This window comes from Gossypium raimondii, chromosome 13 (genome assembly GCF_025698545.1).
Source record: "Gossypium raimondii isolate GPD5lz chromosome 13, ASM2569854v1, whole genome shotgun sequence".
Classification (NCBI taxonomy): Eukaryota; Viridiplantae; Streptophyta; class Magnoliopsida; order Malvales; family Malvaceae; genus Gossypium; species Gossypium raimondii.
The window spans coordinates 50,560,186-50,568,917 of record NC_068577.1 but is presented as its reverse complement, the minus strand read 5'-3'; the positions used below and the strand labels follow the sequence as shown (position 1 = coordinate 50,568,917).

The following is an 8,732-nucleotide window of genomic DNA, read 5'->3' as shown; positions in this document are numbered from 1 at the left end:
ACTTAACAGCAACAAGGTCTGATCTTATGCATTCTGTGAGTCTGTTATCTCGTTTCATGCATAGCTGCAATACATCACATTTAAAGACAGCAAAGAGAATCCTCAGGTATGTAAAAGGAACCTTGAAGTTTGGAGTGATGTTCAAGTCAGGGAGTAAGCTAGAATTGACTAGCTATTCAGACAGTGATTGGGGAGGTTCGATTAATGATATGAGGAGTACCTCGGGCTACCTTTTTACACTTGGTTCGGGAGCTTTCTGTTGGAGCTCTAAAAAGCAACAAACAGTTGCTCAATCAACTGCTGAGGCAGAGTACATAGCAGCAGCTGGAGCAGTAAGTCAGGCTATTTGGCTTAGAAAATTGTTGTGTGATTTGAATGAGGAACAATTTGAGCCTACTGAGATTATGGTTGATAATCAATCAGCAATAGCTATCTCCAAAAATGCCGTTTTTCATAGTAAAACAAAACATTTTAAACTCAAATTCTATTTTGTTCGAGAGGCAGTGCAATCAAAGGATGTAAGTCTTGCACATTGTAGCTCACAAGACCAATTGGCTGATATTTTGACAAAGCCTCTTGGTACTATGAGATTTGAATCTCTTAGAGAATCAGTTGGTGTTTGTTGCCTACAGTCCAAGGAGGAGTGTTGAACATGGACTGCAATGCAACAATAGGCCAAGAAACAGACTAGCAGCTGTAGCAGACCAGAATTCGAGCAAGACCAGAAGCAACTTAGTTCTTTTGTTTAATTTTGGTTATTTTGTAATGCTATCAAAGCTTGAATGTAACTAGACCTTAGAGTTGTTAGGATTTGAATTTGATAGATGTAATGGCTGAATTATTCAGCTCTTTAATTTGTATTATTTTTGTATTGCAACTTGCTAAAACTGATGGGAGCAGTTACATGTGTTAGGTAACTGTCATACTATTTTTGTAACATCTTATATTTCAAAGTTTCAATGAAAAAAATTGAATCACTTCATCGGTTACTTGCTGTTCTTAGTCTTTCATTTTTCTTTTCATTGTTTTTGCTTGCTGTTTTCTGAGCTTATGCTTGGTGAAGCTTCATTTTGTTTTATTTGCTGCTGCCATTGATCCAACATTTGTCACCCCATACCTGCAACCCAAGCCAAAAACGAGAAAGTCAAACAATATTTAACATTTAAAAACTTTCATACGAAAATTAAAAAATAAACCACTAATAAGTTAAAGTGGAAAGAAAATTGGATAGATGGATCGACCGGTAGAAATATAGAAAAAATAAATCACTAATATACACCTTCCATGTGTATTTTAATTTAAGATCAGTCCAAGTTTTCAAGTAGAAGTTTGGGAATATGATAAAATATTAGGAAAATGACATATACATGAATCGTATTTCCTTAAAAATTACTTGATAAATCTAGTGGCATGGGCCTGAAACTTTACGTTCTAAACTTTCGAATCCAAAATTACATCTACTGTGTGAGTTTCGAGCTCGGCTGACCACATGCAGGCCATGACACTAGTACATGGCTAATGTGGAAGCCAAGAGAGCGAAAGCAATGGAACGAAGTGTTGTAGATGCTGGGATTTTACCGCTATCTTTTCGGAAGAACATCCCTTGATATATCGGCAGGTTGACGAAAACCAAAACACAGCAAATAAGTATCTGAAAACCGAATATGTCGAAAACCTTGATACGAGCATCATCATTTATGGCCTTGTTTGTTCCTACCACAACGAGACCGAATAGATTGAAAAGTGCGAGCGTTGCTAAAGCCGTGAACATCGGTGATGAAGTCCCAACTCCATGCTTTCTTGCTCGTATCTTCGGTTTACATCGTCATCGGCCACTTTGCCGGTGATGATGAAGGCTGACTTCGAAAACCCACATAGCTTGAGGATGTTGTCAATGGCAGCGAAGAAGTAGGAAGTTGTTCTTTTGAACATCCACATCCTCTGTTCATTCAACCAACCTCGGACTGTGCCTCCCAACCATACAAATTCCACAAGACTGTGAACGCGGTGGACAACGATGACATACAAATATGGCATGCCCCAAGAACTTGATATCTAGCAATTCAGAAAAATAAGTTGTTAGTAGCTGACAAGACCTGTAATTTCGAACATGACACTATAATGAATCTTAAACGAAAACTGTAACGAGATTAATCGGTTCAACAAAGAATAAGCAAATAAAGTTAAGGTTACCATACCTTGGGAAATAAAGAGATGCCTTTAAGCATGCAAAAAGAAGGCACAAAAACATAGTAAAGAGTAGCAAAGCAGTTTGGGGCCCAAAGAAGGTAAATGCAGTAAGAAAACTGAAGTTTGAGAGGCATGTTTTGACAACCATACACGAAAGGACAAAGCTTGGATTGAAATATTTGAAAATCGCCTTCGGCCCATCTCTTGTGTTGTACTAAAGTATCCAACAATGTTGTGGGAACCATTCCTAAGAAGGCTTCCCTTTGAGGAGTCAAATATACCGACCGCCAACCTCTACTTTGTATGCATATTCCTGTTAGTATATCTTCCACTACACACCCATATTTCACTCCCATCTGCAATCAGCCTAATATGTTAGTATAAAATGTAACACGAATATGATACGAGAAAGATAATTAAAATATGATACCAAATACGACACAAGAGAAAAGAAAGGACCTCTTTTCCCCAAGGTGTATTCTCCTCGTAGGTACAACTTGCAAGAGCTTTGCAGTTTCCTTCAATGGAACTTGCTTTTTCTATGATCTTTCTATCATATTTCATTGCCTTCCATTCAACTACAAGTTCCTTGCTATACTTCATTCCACAAAGACTTTCTCTTCTATGAACACAACCGGTTCCAATATAGCAAGGCCCTCCATTCCCATCAAATCCTGCAAGCTCAAGCTTTGGTATATGGATACATTCAAAACATCATCAGTTCTATTCAACTTTAATCATGATATTGAAAAATTAATTTTGAACCTTGATTCCTGTAATCACATTTAATTAAAATGTTGTATTTAGAACATCTGTAATCCATTTTTTAAATCCTGAACTATAAACTATTTCCTACCAAAACCAATAATATTAACTTTGAAGAATTTGAGGCATTTAACAAATTCGAGTTCAAATTTTATCATTTACAAAGATAAAAAATTTTGAAAATTTTGCTTCGGTATTTAAGGCTCACCTTCATTACGACTCTCAAGGATCCATAAATTTCATTTTTAGTGAGGTTACCAAAAGTCTGTGGATATTGGACATAACCAATTTCACGTCCATTCTCTTCGTCAAGAAAGAAGCAAAGTGCATCCCTAATTGCCTTGGAATCATTTGAATGCATGTCACAATCCACATTTAAAATAAAAGGTGCATTACTTATTCTCGAAGATATCCTTATCTGTTCATTCATAAATTCAAGAATTAAAAAATAATCATTTAATTGAACAAAATATTTATATATAAATATATATTTTATTTAGAATTAAGGTGAACCTTGATTATAGATATATTTGTTCATTTAAATTGAGCTTGGAGAAGCAAATATGACCACAGACCAGCACAACCTTATAGTCAAAGGAAAGTAGAACAATTCTGAGTAGCCGCATACTATAGAATGGTTACCAATGCATTCAAGGCTCCAGCTTTGAAATTATGGTGGATTTGTGGTCTCTTTTCACGTGCTAAATATGGCAAAGCTTTTCCTTCAATGTCAATAGCGTTAGGGTCTCTTCCATCAATCAAGATCTACAATTAAGTTTTTAAATGCACAATTTGAAGCAATTATAAGAGGTAGGAGTGAAATGTAGTAGTTATAAAGTTTGCGATCCAAAAGAATAAAAAAAATATTGTAGCAAATTACTTGAAGAATGGATGGATGATCATGACGACTAACAACAAAGTCCCATTCATCAAATCCCTTGTGTTCTTTACGTATGTCCGCTGGAACCTTGCCCAATCTTGTCATGCTTCCAATCCGAGTCTTCATGTCTTCATATGTTTTCTATAATTCATGCCAAAAGATAAAATAATCCATTCAAACATTTACAACACAAAACATAATTCATTCAATAGTTTTACTATCTCTATTATCATTAAAGCCCTGTCTGGATTTAGTGTCATGAACTACATTCAAGAAATTATAAATTTACTTCATATATTTGAGTTTAATTTTATCTTTTTTTCTTGTACTTTAATATTATTATACAAATTTTATTACCTCAATCTATTAATCAAACATTTACAAATATAAAAATTTAAACCCGTGTCATTAGAAATAAAATTTTAAACATTTACGAATTAAATGTTTCAAGTGGTAGATTGCATAGTGAAGATAATTTTTGACAGGACATTTAAAGTACAAGAATTTGGGATGTATCTAAGCAATTGAAAGTAAGATTACGTGCACTAAGATTAATGGTCTTTTAGCTTATGGGAACTTAAGCTTCCTTTGGATCACCAATTAACATTGCCTTTTTATTGGAGTGTTTGGGTGTTTGGAACACCAATGGTGAGACACGTTTGGAAAGCCTCACATCACTTAAGCTCCACTGAAGCTCCAATGAAAAAAAAGAAAAAAAAACAATTAATTAAAATAGTAGGTTTGTATTGCTGATTTTTTTAAAAAATAGTAGTTATATTACCATTATAAAATTAATATCAATTAATTAAAAATAAACATTTTAATAAGCAAATTTTATTAAATGAATTTATAAATTTACATATTTTTAATAATTTTGTAAAAGTAAGGTAATTTAAAAACTTCTATTATATATCATTTTTAATCTAATGTCCTTAATAGTTATTTTTTATTCCCATCTCATCGCTACAGTTGTGTTTACATCTAAATACATATCTCATGGATATTTTTAATCTCACTGCTACAATATCTAATTTCACCGTTATATTAACTAATCTCACCGTCACTATTATTTTTAACCTCACCGAAGATAAATACACCGCTCATACAAACTAAGCCTTAATTTAATTTAATGTATTTGTGTTGTTTTCTTTACAAAATAAAATAAAATAAAACTAAATCACAAATTAACCATGAAGTTATAAATTGAGACGTGTCAATGGAGGAAGGTCCCTTAGAGTCTTTTTTTTTATAGATAAAGTAGAAGAAGAATGCCTCTGAAGAGTAGAATTTGATACGAAACCGTCCATTTCCTTGAGGTTAAAATCATTTTATGTTGCGGTGGGGCAAACATCCGTGGTAGAATTAAAGGAAATAAACGTGTTACCTTGATGATTAACCACTCATTGGCCATGAATGCATCATCCACTGGTTCAGGAGTGGTCTGGAAATAAGCCTCAGGAGATGTGGGCTCTACTTTCAGCTTCCTGCAAAATGGAAGCCATAGCTGGGCAAACCCTGAAGCTTCTAATAAAGCATAAAATGTCAAATCGGAGCAACCATCATCAGATAAATAGACGCTTAGCTTATGAGGTGGGTAGTCATAAGCCATGACCGATAACACTGTGCTGACTACCATTGTTGGTGGCTCTAATCTTGGGTCTGCCGTGCACACAAATATGTCTACTCCTGGCAATTCTTCTTCTTCGTACCTGTAAGAAACAAGCAAGCGCTAGGAACAAGTGAAACGGAATATATGGAGAGACAGAGTGAAAGAGATGAAGACCTGGAAGAGAGTCTGTCTTTGAAAGTGGAACGAAAGACAGGGTTCCATTTAACTATTACAGTGACGAAGAAATAAAAACTAAACCAAAGTTCAGCTACAAACATTCCGACCCAAACCCATCTCTCTGTTACTGGAAAATAGCTCACTCTATGGAAACAAATGAAGCAGATGCCTATGAAGATGGAAGCTGCGTAGGAGCGGAAGAAGACAAGTCCCCTAGCTGGCCTTGTTTCAAAAAGAGGAAGATACCCATTTTTACCCATTCTCGTCTCCTCTCCCTCTCTCCACTCCATTGACTCAAATGAGTAGAGAGTTGATTTTTCATATATATATAGACTTTAGAAAAATCTTAGAAACCACACTGACCACAATTTGGGCAAGGTTTCGTGACTTTCTAAACTTCTTTCTTATAAAAGGTTAATTTTGAAAAGAGTTAATTCCATTTAACATCCTTAAATTATGATTTTTATTTTAATTTGATCCTCAAATTTCAAAATGTTTTAACTATATCCATTTTTACAATATTCACTTTTATTTTTGTTTTAAACTATATTACATAAAATTTGATATATAATTTAACAATTAAATTAATAATTTAAATAATCGAAAGACATAATTGATGTAGTACCAATAGTTTAAATATAATTAAAACATTTTGAAGTTTGAAGATGAATTTAGAATAAAACTATACTTTAAAGATAAATAGTGTAATTAACTCTAAATATATAAATCCAACAAATTCTCAAATTCTAATAAAAAATGCAATATATATGGCTTGATCTTGCTTCCATTACTACAATTCTGAATTCGTAATTGTTGACAGTTTTAAAATATTCAATCTAATACTTGAACTATTAATATGGATTTTGTTTTGTAACTGAAGTTAATACTGGTGGTAAGTTGTTGAACCAACCAATGAAAATTTGATACAAAATTTTTCTTTTCAAATCATCAAGCACACATAAATAATATAATATTACGCGAAAAACTAAGTAAAATAAAAAAATTAAATTAAAAATAAACAACTAAACATATGATTAATAAAAAAAGTAAACGCTAAACTTACGTGAAGGATAATAAAAATATTTAAAAATTAATTAAAATATTATTTCAAATGGATAACTCATTGAAGAATATTACTATTTGGTTAAACGAAAAAAAGACATTTTTGCTTATATAAATTTACTATTTTTTGGTTTAAATGGAAAATATGACATTTTGTTGCTTATGAAAGTTTAGCATTAACCATACGTTTAGTTATTTGTTTTTTTAATTTAGTTCAATATTTTTCTTTATTTAATTTTTCAAATAATGTTATAATAAAACACATTTCGAATATTCATTGATTGGTTTAATTATTTAACTTAAAGTATTATAATAAAACACATATTGATAATTTATGTATCACATTAGACATTTTATAAAAGTACAAATATCAAATATGACATTATCCCTAAAACTTATAATAATAAATTATATATAATTTTAAAGCTTCATTTATTACATATACATTTTCTACTTTTAAAGAATTCAAATGTTTTTCTTTAGAAACATATTTTACCGATTTGTTTTAAAAATATTCCAAACAGATGATATCCTCGATTATTTGTAGAGTTTAAAATTTTTATGTCTTGTATATTTGATAGATTTAGAGATATATATATATACATATAACTAGAAATACGATATTTAAACCTAAACATTATATAATTTTCACCATCTCAATTTTATCATTTCAACTAAAGTTAAATTTTTATAATAAAAAATTTATATTAAATGAATTGGTTTTCTAAAAAATTTAAAAAATTACGGTTTAAAAGAGAAAAAACTCAAGTTCAAACATGTTACCATTATTTCCATCCCAATATTGTATCAAAAAGAGAAAAAATCATAATATTAAAAATAGAAGCAGTCAACTTAAACTTAAACTTAAACCCGAAAAAATTATTCTCTATAGACAATAAAACAAACACGAAAAATATCTTATTTCTGTCAAAAATTGAATAATATAATAGTCTTTTCGGGGGCTAAAATTGTTGAAAATGCCAAAATAAAAAAGAATTAGGAAAATGGAAGCGCTTTCTACTCTTTTAACATATAAATTTTTTTGGCCAAATGGTTAAATGTTAATAGTTTTGTCCTTGAGTCTTGGGTTCAATTCATCTCTTACTCACATTTGTATTTTTATTTCATGTTGTTCCAAGCTTTACTTTTATTTTTAATTACTACTTTTAACACATTAGCTCTTTTAGTTAGATGGTTAAATAATAATAAATATATTCTTTTCAAGTTTTTCTATTTTTAATTCATCTTTTAACTAATAAATCTTTTATTTATAAAATCAAATAATTATTACACATTATATAATAAAATATATTTTGGTAAAATTGATATTTATCATAAATATATTTTATTTTTAAAAACATCAACTAATTTTTTATATATTTTTCTTTATATATAATATTTATATGTCAAATATGTATTTTCTCCACCTAGATTGTGGGTATGGTGTTTTCTAATATTATAAAATTAAATAATTATTTCAAAACCATTATTATTTTTATATGTAAAATATTTCATATATCATTTTTTCATCTACATTATGGTATGATATTTCAAATGTTTTTACGTGTGAAATATTTCAAATAATTATTTCAAACACATAAAAAATATATAATACTAAAAATAATGATATTTGACAATAATTATTTGATTTTATAAATAAAAGAGTTATTAATTAAACTGATGAATTAAAGAAACTTGAAAATTATATTTATTAATTAAAAAAGGTTGAAACAATATGAAATAAAAAATAAAAATGTGCTCAAAAAAAATTAAACTTGGGCTTTAAGAATAAAATCACTATTAATTAACCATCTAATTAAAGAAGCTAATGTGTTACAAACAATAATTAAAAGAAGAAGAAGCTTGAAACAACATGAAATTAAAATACAAATGTGAGTAGGAGATGAATTGGACCAGGGACTTAAAGAAAAAAAACCACTAACATCTGACCAAAGGAACTGATGTGTCAAAAAGATAGTGAAATGTCAATGAAAACGTATCCTACAGGGCAGCATAAAACATTCCTTGCAAAATGTGTTTTTTTGTTTC

General features: G+C 30.3%; 1 pseudogene; it reads right to left on the bottom strand.

Annotated features, from left to right (window-relative positions):
- Positions 1-1,244: 1,244 nt before the first annotated feature.
- LOC105783616 (cellulose synthase-like protein E6) lies at positions 1,245-5,930 on the bottom strand (annotated as a pseudogene).
- Positions 5,931-8,732: the final 2,802 nt, after the last annotated feature.